We start from the raw sequence: 25153 nt of genomic DNA, 5'->3' as shown, positions 1-25153 counted from the left end.
AGATTTCAGTAATAAACAGAACCTATCTCAAGAGTGATGTCCCTCGTTGTTATCTCTCTTTCTCTTTTAAACGCGCATTATACCGTATGACTTCACCCCTGAACTACATTTCACCGACGTTTATGTACCGAACATACTTATAGAACGACATCGAAGTCATCACGCAAGAACGATGAATCCGATGGATTCTTCGCGTCCTAGAACATCACTCTTTAAAGTCAATGTTGTCTTACTGATCATTTAAGATTTTCCTTGAAATATCACAAGTCTCATATTTTAAAAAATTGATCGAAATTTTCACGACTTTGTGAAATTTTATAATTTTGTTTAAAAAATGTCTAAGAAAATATACATTTTAAATTAAATTTATAATATTTTAAAAAAAGAAAATATATATATATATATATATATATATATATATAATATAATACTTTAAATATATAATAATTTTTCATGTACAATATAAATTAAGGATTTTTTAAAATAAATTCCAGAAGTAAAAAAAGAATTAAAAAAAAAATAACAGAGCAAATATTGAAAATAGAAATTTGCTAAACTACAGTTTTCAAGATTAACTTTTAAATTATGAGATGTATATTTAAGAATTAATAATATTTTCTGAAATGAGAGAGTGAACCGTTTCCTTCATGATCATGATTTTTATTTCACCTTGAAGTTGATCCTGAAGTCCAGTGACATGTCCCTTTTACATGGCTCATTATCGGTCGTGACGATGCAAGAACTTTGCGACTGTCAAGGGTCTGAAAAATAAACGCTAGAAAATTATCCTGGCGAGACGATCAAGGACGTGTTAAATAAATTTTCAACGTGTTGACAGCTCTTAAGTTAATTTTCCAAATGAAAATGTATCTGTTTCTAACATAATGTCTTCTTTCTTCTAGTCAAACAGAATAATAACAGAATAAAGACAATTTAATTCGCACAAAATTGTCGTAATAAAAAGCAGAAGAAGAAAAAATTAATTTAGGCAAATATTTTCAATAATTTTAATAAATCTTGTAAAAAAATATTTACGTGTAAATTAATATTTACAAATTTATCAACGCAAATTTCATAATTAAAAGCTTTGTTAGCATTTATAATGCACACTGCAATTCTATATCTTAATTCTTCATGTCTATAATGTGTCTCCGAGGACTCTGAATCGATACATTCGCAGTAAGCAAACATTTCTAGAGAGTCCACTATCAACAAGCATAAATTTTGCAGTCGCATGTAGCATGTTTGCCGTGTGAAATGCGTGATGCAATTTAGTCGTGCGCGCCGTTTGCTTATTTGCATCATGGTATTGTATTGGAGCATCAATAAAACTGACCTATGCAAATTCAACAACTCCTACTGCCAACGCACAAATTTAACATCGTATATCAATATCGAACTAATGAGATTAATGATCCATTGATCGTAATGATATCACTAATAAATTGTGTGAATGACATATATAATTATCATTAATTGAGTAGCTAATTGATATTACATCGCATATTATGTAGGAATGCAGTAAAAATTCGAGACATTCTATAACTTATAAATGAAGAGTCAAAAAAACGTATTCATGATTTATTGCGTGCAGATTTGGCGCTAACACAAGTTTTATAAATGTCTCTTGCCACACGCAAAAAGTATGGTTGATATGGCAGTAATGAGGCATCATCAATAAAGGAATGAAATATGAAACGAGGACAAAAAACAAGAGGAAAGTGATTTGGGGATCTGGTCGAACAGTCAATTTGCTATTCCGAAAGAAAATGACTAACGCCGCCAATATTTTATGTCATGTCCACGCATATCTTGATAAACGACAATAAAGACCTACAACTGAAGTATTGAAAAAGTTTGAATTGCACATTTGTATGCATTCTAAAGACATTACATTATTTTACACGAATTATTGTAACATGGGAAAATGTAATGGTAGTCTGCAAATATATTCAAATTAATAATAAAGATAAAGCTTTTGCGCAGACAAAAAATGTGATACGTTATAAATTTTTTTTACTAGATTATTTATATCGTTATAGTAGCTATTTATATAACAATTTCCTTAAATATCTCTCTACAATAACGAATAACATGTATAACGCAAAAGTACAAATAAATATTAAATATTAAATATTAAATTACAATATTAAAGCTATAAATTTCATACTAAGCATTAAACTTATTTTAATTTCATACTAAGCATTAAACTTATTTTTATCTCTCGCAGAAAATTAAAAAATTAAACGACGCAAGTTTTATCTAAAACCAATTATCTTTACTTGAATATGACAGATAATAATTGCAATTCATTTCAATTATTGCGAAGCATAAATGCGAGATAAAAAAATATAAACTGAAATACGCGTAAAATTTGCATGAAATTTTACTGCGCAATTGCAACGTTTATCGAATAATAATATTATCACAAAATATGGTTCGCTCAATCACTATATGCTACAATTTGTGAACTCTAAATAGAGAGTCTAGATGCGTTAAACAAAATTTATTCCAAACATCGAAAAAAAGAAAGAGAAAGAAGAAGAAGAAGAAAAAGATTTGAGCATGTAAATACTCATTTAGCGTAATTGCATTTTCAGATCCCAATTAACTCGGCGCGAATTTCTCCATCGCTATGCTAAATTAATGGATTCGCCAGAATCCAGCTAATTTTCATCAATACTAAACTTCAGACGATTTTCCGAAAATCGCGTCGTGACGTCGACTGATTTGTTGGATTCACATGAATCAAAGCAAATACGTGTGGGATTTATAAAGAGCTTTATATATCTGCATTTATACATGAGAGTCACGTCTCTTCGGAATCATGCCCCGTAACGAAGCAAGCAAAATTGTACGCGACGCATCGATGGCAAACGTCCGGTGGGATGGTGCGAAATAAAGATTTCCATGTATACGAAGGTTGAACAACGTGGAAGAGAGAATTTTTTGTTATTCACGTATACATCATTCTGTTTGCTCTATCCTTAAGCTGGCATTGATGGACTATTTCAGACGATTGAAGCGAGTGGGATCTGATCTTTGTTTCAGCATGATGAAAAAAAAAGAAAACATTCATATCAATGCAACGTTATGGATTAAGAATCGCAAAAAATTGCATCGAATTTCAATAATATTAGCCGGTCATGATCTTCCGCTGAACATTAACTAAACATCAAAATTTAAATAACACTAATTAAAAATTTACTTAAATGCAAATATAAGCTTGTGAAATTAATTATTTCTTAAATAATGATTCTTTTATCTTTTTTATTAATGCAGTTACTATAGAGGCGATAAATATAATTATTATATATTTGAATATATCAGATATTTAAAATCTGCATATAATTTGCGTCGTCGTACAATTTTGATTATATCGAAACTCAATAGCACGCAGCAAATTAGAAATTAATCGCTACATTAAATATATTGATCGATATATTTTCATAATAAACTGAAGCAATTACCGCGACACGTTGTCGTAGAAACCCGAAAATCAAGCCACGGATTGCACCAATGTCAATTATACGATCAGTTGCGAATTAATCGTGAGTAATTACCTGAGAGAGAGACGATATATACATATATACTTGCTACTATATAGACTCTGTCATTAGCCGCATCGATCGATGTAGGATAATGTCATGCCTGTGCTCTTCTCGAAAACTCTGGTCAAGAGATGATCGAATTATAAATTCAAGTTAATTAGGCGACGTTGTGCCCGCCTGTATCATTAATCTCGTTTATTTAAATTTTTAAGTCATGTTAAAATAGTTAGTGATTTATCAAGTTCAATCATTCTGAGATATTAATTGCTCGAAAATTAACTTACATATGAAAATATTATATGTAATATTTCATATATGTAAAAAGATTTTAAAAAGAATTCATTTTTTATGAATTATAAATTTATTTTATGTAACTTAAATAATATATGTATAATTTAAATCTCTTTCTCTCTCTCTCTTTCTCTCTCTCTCTTTTTAATTTTTTTCATCATGATTTATAATTTTCAAAGACTGTACTTAAACATATAATATTCATTATATAATATTCATTATTTATAAATTAATTTTATAATACACTGATCAACAGAAATTTTGTTAAATGGACAATTTCCTTGGATAAGAATAAAGAAACTTAATTACAATCTAAAAATAATTAATTAAATTTTTTTAATTTTAAATGCGTATTACTATAAAATCCTATATCTTTTATATAAATTTGACAAACAGATTTAAAATCGGTACAAAAATATTATAAGAACTATATCAGATCAATTTAATGAGGAAAGTCAAATTTTGCTTAGAAATATGACAACATTATCAGAGACATTAAAAATTTATTATTTATTTATTTAATTTCTCCAATATCTTTATAAAGAAAATTTATTGTTTTTGATTAATTATTATAGATGATAGCAAGTTTCCATTCAGAAAATTAAGTAAAATTAGTTGCGATTAAATCTCTGATGAATGATAAAGATTGATTTGATTTCTCTCCTGCTTCTAGAGATTACATTGCAGTAAAAAGGAATGATCCTAATGAAACCAAACCTAGCCGTTAGTTTGCGAGTCACGATATAGCCCGTGGATTACTAGAAACGAAAAATTTCTCACGATAAAGCAGATTTCCCCAGCGTCTTAGAATTGTACAAAATAGACGCTCTGGATTTCAGATCAGTCTCATACAAATAGGTGGATAGGTAAAATACAAAATTTCTTCCGTGCGACGTGACGTGCCACAAATCGATATAGTAGATATGGAAAAAATAAATAATCGTTTTTATCGTATCTAAGTATCTCTTCTTACAATTTCGTCGCTTTTCCTGATATTATCGTCCTCGCCATTTATTTATTCTCCATCGCCTACGTAACAATCCGATATCTTTGAAAAAACAGCCTTCGTCTATAAACGGAAGTTTTACGGAGATTACAAAGAAGATATACCCTGAATATAAGGTGAGCTTACTAAATTACGGTTTAATTAATTCATTGTTACTTTTTTCATTGTGATGGTGCGATTCATAATATAAGTATAATATATCTGTAAAAAAGGATATCAGTGAGATACGAGTATTCACAGAGGATAATTAGGTGCATATAGTATATTTTATTCGAATAACTTTACCTGATATCAAATTGCGTTAATGTGCTACTTTTGATACGCGAATAGCGAGCATCATATACGGATGTGGAATTATTTCTCTTTTAGATAATAATTATATGAATGACGGCACGGTTTTAACAGATATTTATATTCGAAAATGTTTCAAGGCTAAAAATACACATATATAAATATATATAACTATATATATATATATATATATATATATATATATATATATATATTTATGTGTGTGTGTGTGTGTGTATTTATATATGTGTATACGAAAAAGAGAGAATATTCACGATTCTATTAATCTTTTACCTGCTACACTTTCATTTGATATCAGAATTCAATTTTTGAAACACTTTCGAAATTGCGGGTGATTTTAATGCTTGACATATATATATATATATATATATATATATATATATATTTATGTTGTATATGCGATAAATAAATGTTTTACAGTTATGAAATATCATATATGTTGAAATGATGATATGTCTGATTGATTTATATCATCAAATTAAATATTAAATCTTGACAGACGTTTATTATAGCCAATAAATTAGATAAAAGAGATAAATATAATCAATGCAAACTATAAATCTTTTCTTTCGAAACAAAAATTCATATTTAATTTTGTAAATAAAAGGATTTTACATGGAAATTCGGAAAAGGTTATGAGTAATATGTTAATATTAGAGATTTTATTTAAAAAATAGTATTCTGATTAAAATTTAATGCATTTCTTTGCGGAGGGAATCTTATGTTGTAGTCGCGCTGCTTTAATTGAATCAAAAAGCGCTCCTAGAACACTTTAAATGTTCGAAAGAAATTTCGCGCATTTTCAGAATATTCTTTTCTTCTTTTATTTTATTTTATTCTTTTCTGCAGAAATATATATCATCAAATATATGCAACACACTGCTTCTATTAAATATAATTACACAAAAGAAATAATTTAGTAGAAAGAATATTTTATTATAAAGTAAACTTTCATTAAGAGCAAACTTTCAATAAAAACAACTTATAGTCAAGCAAAATAACCAAGTTACGTGAGTTGTAAAATAAATAGAATGAACATATGAATAGGGATCCTTAGAGCATACAAAATTAAACAAGAACTTTACAACAAAGAATTATTACGACAAGGATCATCATTGTAGTTTATAAAGTCGAAGTTGAGGATTTTATATATTGTATATAATATTCCCTTTTCATTTAACGAATTTGTAATATAGCTAGCCATAAGAGTAAACATAAAATTCAATGAGATATGCTTCATGACGGTGGTGTGTCACACACAGCATTTACAGAATCTATTTTCAAAATAAGAGAAGTTTGTACGTCACACACATTACATTCATAATCACATTTAAATTGAATTTAACAATTTCTATCCTTTGCATTCTGAATTAGATGCAAAATATAACCAACAATAGACAATTAATATGAAAACTAATGCAAATGACTTTGCGTATCGAGAGTATATATTTAATTATGATCTTGTTTAATAATATATAATTTCGTTTAATAGATTTACTATATATAATAAAATGACTCTCACAAAGCAAGAGAGAGAGAGAGATATGAATATTAGTATGCTTTATTTAAAGACCCAGTTGACTTTTAAAGGACACATATCATAATCGTAAAATTAAAAGAGAACATTTAACCATATATACAATTTTTGAATGCCATTTTATTTTTCTTTCTCTCTCTCTTTCTGTTTCTTTAAAAATTTCAAATTTTAACTACAATTTATGACCAAGAGACTGATTTATAAAGCTTGATGTATAAGGAAAAATTTGAAATTATAAGTTGCAAAGAAATGTTCTATGGTCAATATACCGCCGTCATCTTGTACATTCTCAGAAATAGCGATCTGTTTGTTCTCGTCGATCACGTAACTCCTGACCCATTTATAGAGCAGTCCTGATTGACGATACCGTAATGCGTTTAAAGAGCAAGCTTAAAAGAATGTTTTGCTCTTGTGTAAAATAATAGGTCCTTATGTATATATAAAAAAATTTAGAATTCTAATTAAAGAAAAGAAAAAGCGAAACATAAAAAGACACATATAAGATAAAAAGATTAACAATTAAATAGATATTGATATTTTAAATTTTGTTAGAGATAGCTACATTCAACTTATCTGACAATTTCAATCCATTTTTTTTATAAGCTATGTATGTTTAGGACTTATCATTTACGCTATAAAATAATACGCATAATTTTTTCACGCAAAATCGATATTAATTGAAATCATCATGATCCTTGTGAATTATTTCTCAACAATAGTCGACACACTTGTCGGTCCTTGAGAATCCTGCGGGATATTTAAACCGTTCCATGGACTCGAATTTAGAATTAGAAACGCTATATGTCGAAAACTGTCACACTGCATATCACCAGCGGAAGCAATCGCACTATTCCCGGTATATATGTATGGATATCCGGTCCGATACAGAAGTCCATGCTTCTCTTGAATAATTCTTGCCACAAATAGAGTTTAACTTATGAATATCACTTAATTGATCATGTATCATTCTTGATAACAATAGCTGATGATAATCGCAAACGTCCTTTTAAAGATATCATCATTAAATAGATATACTATTATGAAATTCATGCAAAAGTGGATCATATTCAGATCAGTCATATCGCCCAGAATATCTCAATTGAATAAAACTTTATATTAACTTACATAACATTGATTTTTATCTTGATATGTATAAGTAACACACACTTTGAATTTTATGGCATTTTCTTTCGGTCTCTGAAATATACAATTTTGAAATATTATAAAAATAACATTTTTAGAAAAGGCAATTTAGTAAGAATTTATAATCTTAATTTTGATAATATTTTTTGAGAATATTTTTTGAAAATCATGATCCTCTTTATTATAAAATAAAAGCGTGAGTTATCCAAAAAGGGAGACGTTCTGTCCCTTTCTCTGCATCCCTAATTTGCAAAAAAAATACCCTAACGCAAGCCAAATTTTAATTTAAAATCAAAAATAGGTTTGGATTGATTTTTTTTTGGAGTTAGAGTACAGAGAAAAGCTCCATCTCTCTTTCGCTCATGCTTTGTTTATTTAAATATTTATTTTCATATACAACATTGTGACATTCTAATAATAAACGGTTATAGAATAAAGTTTCAACACAAACTGTAATATGAACACCATTTCATCACGTTATACAATGTTGAAGAAAATAATCAATAAGTTTACTTTTATCCGCAATAATGATTAAAATTCGGTTCCGCAATAATGATTAAAACTGTATTTTTACACCTAGTTTAAAATTCATAACAAAACTAAAACAGTAATCGAAAAGTAATTCTGAAACGTACTAACAATAACATAATAACGAGCAAATATAACCAGAAAAATATAAACATACAAGTAAGATATAACGAAAAGATGATACAAGTGAGTACGAAAATTATGATATTATATGATATATGATTGATATTTATAATTAATTTTAGTCGCAGAAAATATATATATATATATATATATATATATATATATATATATATACAGTCACTTTATGCCCTCCCATTTGTATATTCACTTATATAATTAAAATAATTATGATTTCTTAATCTCCTGATAGTCTTTAATAATTAATACACAGATAGCATATTCTTTAGTAATAAAGTCATTATATAAATTTATAGTCACTAAATAACTTTTAATAAACGTAATAGCAGAATAGCGTGGTTCTTCTTATTTATATTTCTAATATACATTAAGAGATAATCATTTTGTGCAATGACATAAAATCGAAACATAAGATTAATTATAAGGCGACTTTCAAACGATAGTTAAATTGTTCCGACAGTAGCATTACCGAATAAGAAATAGGATTAATATTCATCATCAGAAAAATTTTATTTTGCGATTTAAAAAGGTTTCAAGACTGTCACCTTTAATACGCTTAATTAATTCTTTCACTATGACATCACATTTTTATAAAGTCCAATCTTCTTTATATTCTGACGGTGTGTTTAACTCTTTAAACTTTACTAAGCAAAAATTCTTCTTAGAGTATATACGTTAAAGAAACATAAAGATTGTTAAAACATTAAAATTTTTTATAATTTATACAATTATGATGAATTTTATACAATTATGAAATATATCATAGTTTATTAAAATTCCTGTATGCATAAGAGTTTATTTTATGTTCGCCTATATTCGGCATTCGTTTACTTGTTTAAAAGGGCAATCGTTTATCGATGCACTTGTTGCAGATTAAAAATTGATCGCGACCGTGGCAACCGCGAATAAGTGATATAGATAAGGGGGTCAAGTGTATCAGGCATATTTCCTGTTTGCACATTCACGAATCACGGAGAATATTAAATATATCGAAATTATGTATTTTTCTTTATTTATCTCCTTCCTTCTGCAAATATCTTTCAGATAAAAATATAGCGCGCTAGAAATAATATTAAATATCACACATGGATGAATAATATTCCACGATGAGCGATCGTACGAGGTGCATTAGCACAAAGCATAATTGAGTTTGAAGCTTTTCGGAGGCAGGAATAATATATAATAAGGAATAATATATAATAAGGATCAGATTAAAAATCATTTTAGAGCAGACATATTACAATTTCTTGGATGTAATTTACATGAATTTAATAATGTTCTTAGATATAATTTTATATTTAATTTTATATATTTAGTCGTAGTTCCAACACACTAATGTACTGATAATGATATAAATCATATGCAATTAAATTATTGTCTGTAATTAATAAAAATATTAAAAAGCTTTACGAAATTGAAATTATATATGTAATAAATATATAAAAAGTAATATAGAATTATAAAATTATTCTAAAACTATTAAATGTCATCCTTTTAATGGTGAAATTTTTGGAATCGATTTTTCCTTGGCAAAAATATTGATAAAGCCACAATTTATTTTAACTTTTTCATTATTTTATCATATATTTTTGTAATTAAGTCTCAAATTAGAAATTCTATTAAAATAAACTTCATTTAAAATTAAGTAAAGAATAAAAAGATAGTTTTATTATCCTCTTTAACTTCTCAGAATTCAATTTGCAAAAGATATTTCTTCTTTTTTTCTCAATCTTTTTTCTCACTTGAAAATGCTTGATATTTCGATATTCTCTAATAGAAAATTTAAATTGCTCAACTACTAATCTATCATTAGGAGAATATCTGTAGCTTTCTAGCTATCCTCTGTATCAAACATATAAAGATTATATCGTATCATCTAGCGAGCTTTAACTATATGCACGCATCATCGATCGGAGCTACATAAATGAATTATGAATTTGATTTTATCAGACCTGGCGAATCTGTTGGGACGAAGTCCGTTGGGTAACATAAACTCACGCAATATACGAACTACGTTGTAACAATTTGCAGCTGTATGATGTAAGATAAAAAAAAGATATGGGATATCTACGCATTCTTCTTGAAAAATAGAGTCACTGATAGAGAGACTGAACAGTATATTCTGCTCCGGTAAATGGACAATCGAAGTGAAAAGGCGTCATCGACCGTGGCCTTCTGGGAAATCTAGGAAGCGATTAGGAAGAAAGAGAAGAAGCTTCTAAGAGCAACGGGTTCAAGGCCGGAGACACGACGCGACGCGACGCACGGCGCCTCGACGCGGGGCGTCACTTTGTCTCCACGTGCTATAACATGCATTTTTGTTTCGACAAAATACAGTGGATAACATTGCTTGGATGACTGTACGTCAGATAGCCGACACTTCAACTTTGACATTATAATAATTTTTTTTATTATTTTCAAATCAATTATTTCAATCTCGTGATATTTTTAAAAATATCTTGGTAATAAAATCGCGAAAATTAAGATTCTGGAAAGAGAGATAAAAGATCCATTGAGTTTTAATTTAGCCATTGATATTTCCTTCGATAATTTTGATGATGAATTAACAATTATTTTTAGCTACTCTTTTGCAGTAAAAAAATTAAGCAAATGGTTCTGGAATACGGTTAGGTTTTAGTTTTCGAAATATGAACATTTTTAATTATATATGATAGAAAATAAGAAAAATTTCCGTATCAAATTATTTCTCTATTAAATTAAATTATTAAATCTATTAATTTTATATATAGATTAAATAGAAATAATTTAATAATTTTGTGCTTTTATTATTTTCTTCTTATATTGTCTTATTTTATCTTTTTATTTTGTTTTATTTTTGTCAATCGAAAAATAGAACTGGAATCGCAATAACTTTTCGTTTACCATCGTTTAAAATATCTTAAACAAATATTACGTACAAGCATTACAGCGTCAAAGTTATAAAAATACCTGTTTCTCTCTTGTAAAGAGAACTTCACAAGCCAGTTTTCAGTTTTCACATAGAAGTATGTGTTTGAGTCTTCTCACATGAAAATAGACCAATTTATCAAATCTGGAATATTCGTGGTTTATTATGTTTATTTATACGCGCGCGTACCACGATGGTATATTGCCAACACGGATATGAACAAATTTTGGCATGGTTAATGAAGTACATTATTCTCTGCTAACAATAAATAAATCGAGAGACATTTCGTCAGAAAATGCAGAACCAGTTGATAATTTGATGCATTAATCAATTATCAATTAATTATTAAGTGATTTATTTCTGCTATTTTTGAATAATCTAAGATAGTAATACACATATTTAATATATTAACAACGATATATATGTATATGATATGCAATTTTATATTTATAAATTATATTATATTAATAAATTAAATATTTATTTTGTTCATTTGTTTATTAAATTAAATGTATTTATTTCATTTATTAAAAATAATTTAAAAAATATTTTTAGCCTATAAAACATCCAGGAGGGAATCTAATTTTATTCATGAAATTTTGATTCCTCTCTTTCATCTCTTCTTATTCTCGGAATTAAATGCAACACGTACATTTAAAAAGAGCAAGTTTTTTTTATATCGCAATTTCTCCACAAAACCACAAATCCTGTCGCGAAAACGCCGTTAAGTCGTTGTTTGTTGTACGGTATCTGCCTACGCATCGAAACCATAAATTGGATCGAGCATCCAATTGAAACAATAGATTGCAAAAATACAAACTTGTCACGTGCACAACATGAGTCTCGTTCTCAATTAGTTTCGCTGCGTTCTGCAAACAAAGAATAGGTTGTAAAACGAACAATTTACGTGTCTCGACAAATTCAAGAGGCGTACTTTGAAACGGATCGATATCCTGCGTGGTCGTGTAAAGTTCAACGTTCTCGCAAAAGTCCTTGAGTAATTTCCCCCTTAAACTATCGTCAATACGAGGGAGCGATCCTCATCGATCTAGAACATTGCGTATATCATATATCATGGAACAGTAAAAGCTGCGAAATCTCATTAAACGGAAATTTATTTACTTATAATTTAGTATTTTAATGAGTGAATAAGTTCGCTGTCATTCCTTCCTTCGCGTTAAGTCTATCTTGCAATTTAATTAACTCGAGAGCAAATTTCTTGATCACGTTCGTTAGTAAAACAATTTGCTCCAAATACCGCTGTCTTATCTAAACAGTTTATTTAATTCTCGTTGCGCATCGTATGGTATGCATCGGCTCAGCAACATATTTAGAAGTGCATTAGCTTTTAGCTTAGTGCACGCGTGTTTGCAAACTTTAATAATGGACTTATAACAATGAATAATAATGTCTAATAATTTATTAACAGCATGCTTAATTATTAATGACTTCATATCGTACAACGTATATCAAAACATTTTCAACACTATCAATAATGCTCGTGTGCGTATAGCATATAATACTTGCGTTGTATTGCGTTTATATTCATCTATATGCACATATATATATGCATGTTTTACAATATTTTAAAAATATTTCCCATTTATGAATGTAAATTTTTTCAATAAAATTTAAAAAAATTACAAACTTATTGAATTGAAAGTTCAATATTCGTTTCCGAAAAATATTTTCTACATAATTCAAAATAAAATTTATGTAGACAAACAATCAAGACGTGATGATTTAAGGTGTATTTAATTTATTAAATCACCACGTCTTGTTTATGTAAATTTTATTTTTGATTATTAAAAGTAATGATTTGAAGAAAACTATATTGATAATAAAGAAAAGATGAGAATGACAGTATATGTACATATATACGAATGCCAAATTTTTTTTTTTAAATATAGACGAGGAGAAAATTCTTTTCATATAAAAATGCAAAAAACAGCAGCTACCGCAATTAAAATAATATTTGAAAGTGCGCATCAAATATACGTCGAATAAATATACAATTCATCAGTCAGGCAGTAATCACTCGCTCTGCCTCTGACGCGCGGCTAACAAGTCACAACATATGCAAATACGTTTTTCGAAGATGCTGTCGACCTGATATTGGATTACGAGGCTGTCCGTAATTGCGTATGTTCTATATTTAGCGCCCAAATCTCCTGATTGCGCCGTTAATTTTCGACCGACCGATTATTTGTGATACGCGTTGTGTCGTCATTATGCACGAAACGTCCCGATAGGGATGAAGGAGAAATGCGGTGCTGCTCGTGGGTGTTTCATGGCGCCGTGATGGTGGTGACGCAAATGTATAACATCGAATGCGATCCTCATTTTGCGCAACTTGCCCCATTCGCATGTTCAACATGTGTCTGCATCGGGCAAACAGTGCCGATGAAAAAATCTATAAGAGCCGCGCTGATAAGTCTCATTTCAATGACATCTATAATGAATTTATACATACGTTACATTGAATTACGCCGATGTTTTAAGCCCTGATAATGTGATAAATGTACAATTATCCGAGTCATTATTGTAAATAATATATGAATAATGATCTCGCGTTGTGTAATATTCATCGTACGCAATGCTTTAAAATATATTTGACGATAATTGATCAAAATAATTCAATATCTAATTTACATGATAAAATAAAATGATTTACTTGATAAAGTAATTAATTTACATGATAAAGAAAAATGATGTAGTGATAAAAATATCTTACACTGGTGTACTGTTTCAAATTAAGAAACGAGATTAGTAAAGCTCTGAATATTACAAACTAAAAACGAGCTAATAAGAATTAAGCGCTTAATAAGAATTAAGCGTTATGTAAAAAATAAAAAATGTAACGGTTATTAAATTAATTTATTAAGTAAAACGTTTCGGTCTCACTTTTTGACTTCAGTTCATTGCAAGATGGTCTAAAGTGCGGCCAACGTCTTAATAAATAAATTCATCTAATAACCATTCTCCTTTTTCATGCTATTTACCTTGCATTCTTATTAGACTTTTATTTATCTTATCTCAAATTAAATTTCTGCTCCACTACGTTTTATCGGGACGTTTTATCGGAAAGAACATCGGATGTCTCTGATGGTAATTTAAACATGATACATTATTCAAGCTCTTCTTGTTAAATTTTCGCATTTACGTTTAGCTTTCAGAAAAAACAAACATATATCTACGCGATACATATTATTATTGTCTTGATCAATTTTTTAATTTCGCGAATTGTTGTAATAAACGATTAAATTAAATTTATCTCGTGCTTTATTTTGACAACATTTATAACAATATATTACACACATAATATTTTAAGTTTATCCATTTTAAAAACTATATACAATTAGATAGCTTTTCTATAAGATAAATCCGTTTTTAATTAGTTTCAAATATCAGTTTTTATTAATCTGTTTTAAAAAATTGAAAAGCATTGCAAAGAGTGAAAAGACTGAAAAGATATAAGCTTGAAAAGATTCGCCGATTTATTTATGGAAGAAATGCGAAACCCCGAACCGAGATTGGCTAACGTATCGAATGAAAATTAGTACGTGAACTCACCCGCACGATTTATAAGCGATACTCGACCGGATTCGCTTGGGAAATATGCTGTACCGTTGAATTAATCTCCCTCGAATAGAAGCCGCTATTCTCGCACCGCATAGTAGTAGTCAGACATAGCAAATTCGCAACATCGATAGACACGATCAGGTCAGAGGAACCAGGAATGCTACGTGAAATTCCAGAAGGATCGATGCATCGATGGTAGATTAATTAATGTGCGAAACTAACTCTGATTTTCCATCTTACACGCTCACATAATTAATCGATGATTTATAAGCACATACTTTGTAATACATACAATAAATTCTCAAACGTGTAAAATCTCATTTTTCTTATAAACCTTTTAAAATGTAATATAAATAAATTGCATTAGATATTTATTAGAAAAATAAATTATAGAAATACATGTGGTAATTATTTTTAATTCCTCTCAAATTGTGTATGAAACGTGACGAAAGGCTCTATAAAGCCAAGACTTATTTTAGATTGTAATTTCGAATCAAGCCTTGAATGCTTGGCATTCCTCAAGGTGATGAATGTGTCAAAGAAGGATGGCTGTGCAAGATTGCAATAGAGATGCAAATCAATTATTCGATTTTTTTAATCCTCCTTACATCGACGTTTCCAGTTAGAAAATATTTTATTATGAAAAATTATCACTATCATAAATAACGTAACACATTCTTCTATAATATATATGTATCTCTAAGATCGAAAGCTACATAAAAAAACTGCTATTTAGAAATAAAATTAACTTTACAAATGTTACAACTATATTTTACAAATATTATAAATTTGCAATAGCATATGCTGCTGTTAAATTTGTAGAACAAAATATTTTCAGTTTTACAAAATTTATGTTTTTATTGTTTTTCAAACATTTCTAGTTGTAAAGTTGAAGTTGCGATTGTTAAAGTTCTTTACCATTCGCTAATTAGTAATTAGCAGACACAGTTGATGGCATTGCATTATATGTCAATTTCACTCTACGCTGCGGAGCTTTTTTATATTCCTTTTGAAAATTTAAATCATCTGACAAATTTAAATCACTTTACTATCTCCCATAGACAATTGCATAAAATGATGTGTGAAAATTCTTCTTTTCATCTCCATTCAATTGTATTGTGAGAAATAAATGCATTTTAAATGTAAAAAAGGAATTAACTTTGCCAGAAACGCATTTTAATAGTATTCCCTGTATTATTCTATTGTTAATATGATGTAATTTCACAAGAAATATCCACGAAGTTTAATTAATATAAGTCATACTATTACTTCGTCGTTGTAGCCAGTTTTAGTATGTATAACTTGATTGAAGTCTATCCAAGTTCTTTTAACCGTAGAAATATGCAAATGCAACTTTGTTCATAACTCGCCGCGGAGATTTACCGAAGCGCGTCTGAAGAGAAAAAGAGAAAGAGCAATCGAAGTTATAGTAATTACAAGGGAATTTAAATTTTGCGTATCGTATGCATGGTTCTTCGACATAAAGAAAACAATGTTTGATATTTTATTAAAAGTTCGGTTTTCGTTAAAATTGAATGTCGTAAGCACGCTTAGTACTAACTTGAAACATATATATCTACTTTGGATGTTTAATTCAAAATTAGAATTTTATCCCGTCTTTAGTCTTCTTTCTTAAAATTAATTAAACTTTACTTTTTAAACTAGAAACTTGATTATATTTATATTTTGAATTATACATTTTCCACGGAAAGAATGGCCATAAACTCACGTTTTATATGACACAAACTCGTTTAATTAACCTGAAATAGTTTTCTTTAATAAAGTACATTTTAAGTTAGCGCTCTTTATGACGCATGTTTAAAATTATAAAAATACTTATTTGTTTACCATTCTTCAATTTGACAATAAAATGAAATTCCATGTGTAAAAGACAGTTCCCGTGTAAAAAGATCTCCATTCTTTTGTGTCCTTTTTCACGAGAATGAACAAATATTTTCCCTGCAAGCTTGTCCGCGCAGTCCGTACGACTATAGTTCGTATCCCTTCAGGCTCAAACAACGAAAAAGTTGAAACAAAGTAAAATATTCATCGTAGACACACGATTAATGATTTCAAAATACGAATAAAGCATCTAAATTGTGAAACAACTTTAACTTTAAATTCTCGTTATCTTTCTTGAGCGATGCTTCTTATTTAAACATAATGCAGTTGCGGAAGTTGACTAATAGACAAACAGTTATTTTAAGCGATCGTTTTGCTCCATATAGAGAACGTAAACGTAAGTTTAAATCTCTTGGCGAACAGCGTGTTCGTCACGATAAAGCACGCTCTCGAGGAATTTCGCATTGCTGTATTTTACAAGCAAGAGCTTACACAAAGCGCTCGACGTACAAATATAACAGGCAACAAAAAAATATGCAAATTTAAGCATCTTTCGCGATCACAATGCGAAACAAATGCACATTTTAGAAGAAAAAAATCTGTTTCAAAAGTTTAGATCAACTATAGAAACACAAGAAAAACAAGATTAATTTAATCTATTCTTTTTCGAATGAAATGAAAAGATTTTTTCTTATTTTTGTTTTCTAATTTAGCTGATATGACTCGATATTATATAGTAATTTATTTCGATTTAATTATTTATATTATTTATATATCGTAATGAATAAAGAAAAACAATTGAATTAACATAATGAATAAAGATTCGTTATCAGTGGAAAAACTAATAATTGTTATATTTTCTACATACCGTCACATTTACGTATGAATGAAATATTTACAATACGCACGAAAATATTTAATTGCAAATACCTTTCGAGCTGGGTAGATTACAACAACAAGAATTCAATTATTTTTCATTAACATTATATAATTACATGCGTTTTGCCACCCATTAACATTTGCATTTGTGACTCAGTTTACAAATGAATATTTATCACTCGAGCATCACCTGAGAATTCTGGAATGAACAACATCAAACAATGCTTTTATGCAGTAGCTTACATTCTCTGAAACGTAAAAATGTAAAAAAGATAATTTTATTTTTCTTGCTGATACTTTCTCGTATATATTCAGTTTATACTAACGTAAATCCAAAAAGGGACTTTTTGTTTTCTCGAAGATGGCTAGCAACATTGACTCCTTTACGATTTATCATAAATTTAAATATTTGTGTGTAGGGTAAATACCTAGAAGCAATCTCTTACCAACGACCTTGATCTTGATCATATGTTCAAAGTGTAGCTCTCTTTTATTGTGACTTTATGCCAATTTAAAACGAATGCTCTATTGTCTAATTTCAAAGAAGAAATGCGAGCAGAGATATTTTCTTCTCTCAGAGACTGGGTGAAACCTACAAAGATTTCGCAGAATGCAGTAGTAAGACGGTGGGAATTGTCTAAATCTCAGTCTATGAGTAGATAATTCTAAAATTGGATCGTTTTAAAATTTGGATTTTTGTCTGTGACAAAAAGCAAAAAATCAGATAAAAATCTGACCATTTTTAAAACAATTTATTCACTTATAGATTTTCCTGTAATTTATAACTCTCACGATTCTGTTGCATTCTGCGAATAATCCCTGAAGATTTCACCCTGTCTTTGAATGAAAAAAACGTATCTTTCTGCTCGCATTTCTTTTTTGGAATTGACAGCATTTTAAATTGACATAAAGTCGCAATAAAAGAAAGCTACACAACAAAGCACCACTCGAAACACACAAATATACATTAAAGTTGTGATAAATTCATGGACATACATAAATTTATACATATATGTATATGTTTCTCCGTTTATACGTATATGTTTCTCTATAGATAAATTATAGAAGACTCAATATTGCCTAGCTACTTATTCGTATACTCAAAAAGGTCCGTCTATTTTTTGACTAGTATTAAATAGTAATTAGTATTAAATATTAATTCTCGCAAATGCTATTTAGATTTGCACAATTTTTTTATGAATGAGTAAAAACCAATAATGATAAAGTGAATATATAATTGACATATACTGTGTAAAAACATATTAGAAGAAAAAAAAATGTTGTATACTTGACATTTCCTTGATTTATTTTTTATTCTCGGTCATAAATTATTGAGATGTTAGAGAATTATTGATTCATATTTATGATTTATTAATATGACATAATGATTGCTATTGAATCGTAAATACATTAAATAGCTTCACTGATACATTATTTTATTGAATGAATAGTACGTACCTAGAATAAAATATATGTGAATATAAATTAATGTGTGAACCCCGATTGCAAAGCAATATCATTTATCATTGATTAGCTGCTTGTAAAAACAATAATGTATTTAATTTTATTAATAAATTCTAACTTCTTATTCAGAGATAAAATATTAGATAAATTTTTCTTCACATGTCATCTTTGACAAGTAATAAATTTCCCCAGTAATCTTTCGAAAACTTGAATCCTCTTTTGTCGAAAACATTTTTCTTTATTACACTTTTTTATGCTAAGCAAGAACATCACGCTCGAAGTTTTTCATTGCCACCGATATTGATTATTCAAGTTTCGCACTATCCGTGGTATTTCTTGTTTCCATCGTAAGAAACCTTGCATTCCAGCACGTAATATTAGATCTCGTTCGTTTCTCAACCGGATATTAACTCCGGAAGTTGACATTCGGTCAATACTGACGACTCCTAGAAATTACGTCATAGAGTTCAGAAATACACATCAGATCACTTGCAAAGGCAACAAGAAATATAGATATATCAAGAATGTCGAAGCAAACGATTCTATCGCAACAATATTAAGGATCAATGGCAAAACAGGTCAAGTGCATTTACATTCATTTAAGCTCAATTTAATACGCAAGTCGTGATTGATAAATCTATTTTTATACTTAAACATGTTGAAATTGCATTCAAATATCTCTTCTTTTTTTCAAAGTATATATATTTTCTGTATAATATAATTATGTAACGTAATTAAATATATCTTCTATAGATTTTTCGTTAAGATAATTTGTAAAAGCATAACGTCAAACAAATTTCAAAATTTCCGGGTATTGATATTTTTTACAATTTAGTCGTATGAATGTTTGCTGTCGATTTTCAAAGAAAATACCATTTTTTTCAAACAAATGTTAACCCTCCCAGGTCCATTTATACAAACAAAGGGAAAAGCGAGTGTAACAAAGGTTCATATCTCTGTCTCGTGTTGCTACGTGACAGAAATATTATCGAATACATTTATTGTCATGACAATTTTGCGCGATAAACGAAACGATATTTTGTAAAATGTACGAATTATTCATACATATTAATATCTAAAAGTTTTAATTATTGACGCGATGATTCGTGCTAATATAATAGATTTCACGCCAACGCAATTTTCGCTCTCAATTCAATGTTTTTCATTTCATCGTAACTTGTATCAATTAGCGTAACCTTCGATAGTCCCACACAAAATATTCTCGCATTCCTCACTCATATCAAGGTTGTTATTTTCACAATATCATGGCCAAATGATATTTATTTTTTCATGTTTTCAGAGTTCCCGTTGTGAGTAGCAGCCTACGGAATTTCGTCAAATACATATGTATGTTCAAATATATACGTTCTAAGAAGAACTTTTATGTTCTCTTTCGCATAATCTTTTGGCATGTTTACATTCCATATATAAAATAATCATTATTCATTCAACTTTAGATAACGACGTCGATAGAAGATACACGATATTCTAAGAACATACTTTGTATTCGATATTTTGCACTTTTCAGTAAAGGAATAAAAAAATTGAAATTTATAAGTAAATCATATAAATGTATGTGAATTTAAAAAGATTTGATCAGGTCTCAAGGCAACCAAAATTATAATCGTCCGTCATATATTTATGCAATACATTTACGTTACGTAATTGCTCTTAAAGATAATTAATGAGGATGTATGTTCTCGCGTTGGCGTTGAAGATTTGTCCCGGAGGTATTTACATCCCAAGGACAAGATGATTAGCAATGCATGGCTCATTAGAACTTAAATCTGAATATTCATGCCATCAATGATCGGAATAAATATAATGAATGACACGCTCGGAATAAATATTGCATAATCCTGTTTTTGCGTAAAAACTGATATTAACATTAAAAACTCATGTATATATTTAAAAAAATCTACATACTTTATCGGATAATCACACAGTTTATCAAGAAGAAAGCGATTAAACGATCTCTCGCATGCGTCTTTTTTTTTAATCACTACAAGTCTATGAATTTTAATTCACACGGAAAATAACATATATCTGTTTCTGGAATTATACAAAAATGTCAAAAAATTAATTTTGTTCTCTTTGTATTTCATATAAAAATCTAAAGCGCACAAATAAATATACAATCAGGAAAATACTCTGCATGACAAATAAGAGAAACTGATTGTTATAAATATGTGTCGTGTATCTGAAAGTGGCTCGCATATTTTAAAGAAAATAAGACAGAAATATTCGAACTTTTATTCGATTATTCATTTCATTTTATAAAGCGTGATGAAAGTTCTTTCCGAACACGATTCATCTTACTATCTAGTTAATCCTACATTTCTCTAATAGTCTAATCTGATAGTCTAATCGATCGCAAAGTTCAGGGGCAATCAGGTCGAGATATTTTCCGTTTCTCCCGTAAACCGCAATTAAATCACGGATCATAGGGGCACGAGTGAAAGAAGCGAACCCCTTGTGTCACCATTTCTCCACCCTTCTGTAATTAGACCTGCAATTCCTAAGTTGATTATCCAATCAGCTCTCGCAACGGCGACCTGGCAGCCCCTATTGGAAATCGAACCAGTTACCTTGAAATCTGGGGATGATAGACCTGCCGAAAACTGACGTATCTCACATCGCTCGTTGCCGCTGTAACGCAATTTGTTTTCCGTTCTGATGATTGACTTTAGCTTCGATGCGCGAAACGCTCAACCGGAAAACGTTCTCGCATTGTTTCCACGTGTTTCCAATTAATCACCGATGAGAAAGGGAGTGCGCAAAAGGGGTTAAGCTTTCCTGAAATTCGCTCTATTGCCGCTACCTGCTGCGAAACAACTTTTCCCTTAAACGAAAACACATCTCAATTTCCAACATTGAAGCAATATCATTCAAACATCTAAAATCAGAAACGAAAGAAATTAGATTTTCTTAAATTTTAGCAATTTAAAAAATAATATATATATGGAAAATTATATATATATATATATATATATATATATATATATAGGTAATATATAATATAAAATTTATTAAGAATGTTTTGATTTACAGATTTTGATAGTATCTTACAAGAATTTTTTTATTGTACATAATGTTTAAATTTTATTATTCGATTAAGATGATATAAGGAAAGATTATAGCTATTAGTCTAGACCCATTCTTTATGATAAAGTTAATAGTAAGGTAACCTTTGCCTTATAATTATATCATTAAGTGGTGTAGAATGAGAAAAGAACACCTCTTTTACTATTTGCTCGCTAAGTTTTCAACCACAAGAATATATCAAGAATATATATCAATCAAGAATATATATCACAAGAATATATATCATTTCATGATTCGTTCGCATAATATACATTATATATTTTACTTTTTCAATAGAATTCTCGAAATTTAAATAAAAGAAAAATATTAAAAAATTAAGAATTTCTATATCTTAAAGAAAGGAATGTTTAATCGGTATACTTTAGTGTTTCCTAAATACTTTTTTATATTCATCGATCGATATTGAAAAAAAATAAATTTATAGCAAAATCTAAAAAATTTTATAATATTCGGTGACTCTTTCTCACGAACATAAGCAAAAGCATAAGCAAGATAATTTTAGAGAGGCTGGCTCTTTTCTTTGCAAGATGTACGTAAATTAAAAAAGCTTGAAGCTTACATTTTTTATTAGTTACTATACAGATTCTTCGCTATTACGTCGTACTATTTTCATTACTCAGTATTCATAAGGTTTACTGTGTGATGCAAATTTTTCCTGCCGCGATTTATTCACGCCATCCTTCGCGATTCGTTTGGTCGGATAATTGACTATGTCGATCATATTGACAACAACAGCGGAAATGAGGGGGCGGACGTTTAATACAATCTTGACTAATGACGATAAACTACAAGTAGAAGACAAAATCCTATATCGTAGGAAACCCATTAATATTTCTATTATCTATAGCACGCTACAATGAATTTATCTGATTGTCGCGGAAATATCTGTTCATAATGACATTCGATAAATTGGATTTATATATTGGCAAACGATTAATAAGGCGTTACACGAAAATTCATTTAATTCATAGAAAACGTATTAAAATTTGCGCATGTTGTGTAATTTTAAATTTTTGTGATACTAAAAATATTTTTTTTTCATCGCACACAATAATATGACTGCACACTGTTGTTTCCTCGATTTCTAATGATATTAAAGCTTTCGCAAAATGTTTGCATTTCTTATCCTACGCTTAGATTCATACATGTTTATATGTGATTATATTTCGTCTTAAGCAAAATGGAGTCAGTCCTTTAATCAATTTTCCCACTTATTACGCTCTCGCTTTTCATTAGTTAATAAAAAATAATAACAACCGATAATAATAAAAACCGATCGATTATACATGTAATGATAGATTACAATTATTTCTTTAACTCATGCAGATTTATAAATATAATATGCTATATTGGCACGATATTTAAATCGAATGTAAGCGAGCTATAAATATCGTTTGAAACATCATTTGTGCATTATAGGTCAATTATAGGACAGATCGAAAATATTATGACAACAAGCAATTTAACAGAAAGTTACTTGAAATTATAGAATAAAGAAGCTTTCAGTTGAGATTTAAAATGCCTGCACAATCTCCAGTCGAGATCGATTTAAAATATCGTAAAACTTTGCACTGTATAGTATTGTAGAAAGAATTATTTGAGATTATTCTACAATTAAATATTTGTATAATTAAATTTTTATAAGTAAATATTTTTATAATTAAATTTTTTTCAATAGTTATTTAATATAAATAATATTTATAAGAGTATAATATAATGCGCTATAATTTAAAAAAATTTGGAATACTTAATGTATTTAGATTTTGTTTCCTGTAATTTACTTTTATTTAATGGTATTAATATATTATGCTAATACTTAAAAATAAACTATATAAATAATAATTTCAAAACTAAGTTTTCTTTAAAAGAGTCATGATGTATATTTATTAGAAAATATCGAGATTAGTTTTTTCTTAATTTTTTCTTCCTAATTTTTTTATGAAAGAGACCATAATTATAATACAATTGTCTCGCGTGACTTCTTTTTAAAACGAGAAAGCTTTCACTTTGGATCACTGACTTTTTCATTATAAATAAAAGTGGAACACAAAAAATTGAGAAAAAGGAAGAAGGAGGAAAAGAGAGAGATATTTGAAGCCGTTATGAATCATATTTACTGACAATATTCCGTTCCATGTAATATGAAAGAAACTACTGATATATATTCGTCTACTTTTATTTTGATGTAGTAAAACTCTCTCTTTCGTTTTACAATATCGATTGCACTTATTTCAATATCATCATAAAATCAAACCACTAACAACTAATATAGTAGGTGCACTCCTTTGGCATGCTTTCGTATCAATATTCGTTACGAAAATAGAACATAAGAGTTTAAATATTAAATTACAGAAAAATTGATTATTTCCAATTATATTCCAAACATTAATATCATTGATATCTCTGATTTGAATTGTCGTTCCTATAATAACATTCTTCTATCATACATTCACGTTTGCGGTACATAATTTTTATTAATAATATTCTTATGTAACCTTCTTTTATTAAAAACAATTTAATTATATTTTATCTCCAAATATCCAATAAATTAATTCTGATCACGAATCTCCGTCTAAGGGATTATTCGCATTACAGATAGTTACGGTATGTATACTTGAAAAATGAATATTTAATTAAAAAGATTAAAAGCACTGGAGAGCCGGTTTTAATTACTCTCATCAAAGAAGTATTCGTAATAGCTAGAATTGGACATTAGACGTGAGAAAATACTGTCCTTGAGACGAAGTGTGCTCCGCATTTTGACACTTTGGAATTAATTAAACGTCCTCATGTGGCAAGAACTGCCACGTGGGCCCTCGTCTAGCAAATTGCTCCAGTTGGAAGAGATCCTGATGGCGTTAAAA

General features: G+C 28.9%; 1 protein-coding gene across 3 annotated transcripts in view; it reads left to right on the top strand.

Annotated features, from left to right (window-relative positions):
• LOC105248348 overlaps positions 1-25153 on the top strand; it is a 57884-nt gene that overhangs the window by 21457 nt on the left and 11274 nt on the right. The window contains exon 2 of one of the 3 annotated variants that reach the window (XM_025413036.1): positions 20485-20494. The exons of 1 other annotated variant lie outside the window; for it this stretch is intronic. The gene's annotated coding sequence lies outside the window, so the exon portion shown is untranslated. Of the gene's footprint in view, positions 1-20484; positions 20532-25153 lie in introns of all 3 variants that reach the window. One more of the 3 variants, XM_011253100.2, reaches the window with a different exon arrangement.

This window comes from Camponotus floridanus, unplaced genomic scaffold (assembly GCF_003227725.1).
Source record: "Camponotus floridanus strain SB8 unplaced genomic scaffold, Cflo_v7.5 scaffold6, whole genome shotgun sequence".
Classification (NCBI taxonomy): domain Eukaryota; kingdom Metazoa; phylum Arthropoda; class Insecta; order Hymenoptera; family Formicidae; genus Camponotus; species Camponotus floridanus.
The sequence above is the reverse complement of the archived record's forward strand: the minus strand, read 5'-3'. Positions and strand labels throughout refer to the sequence as shown.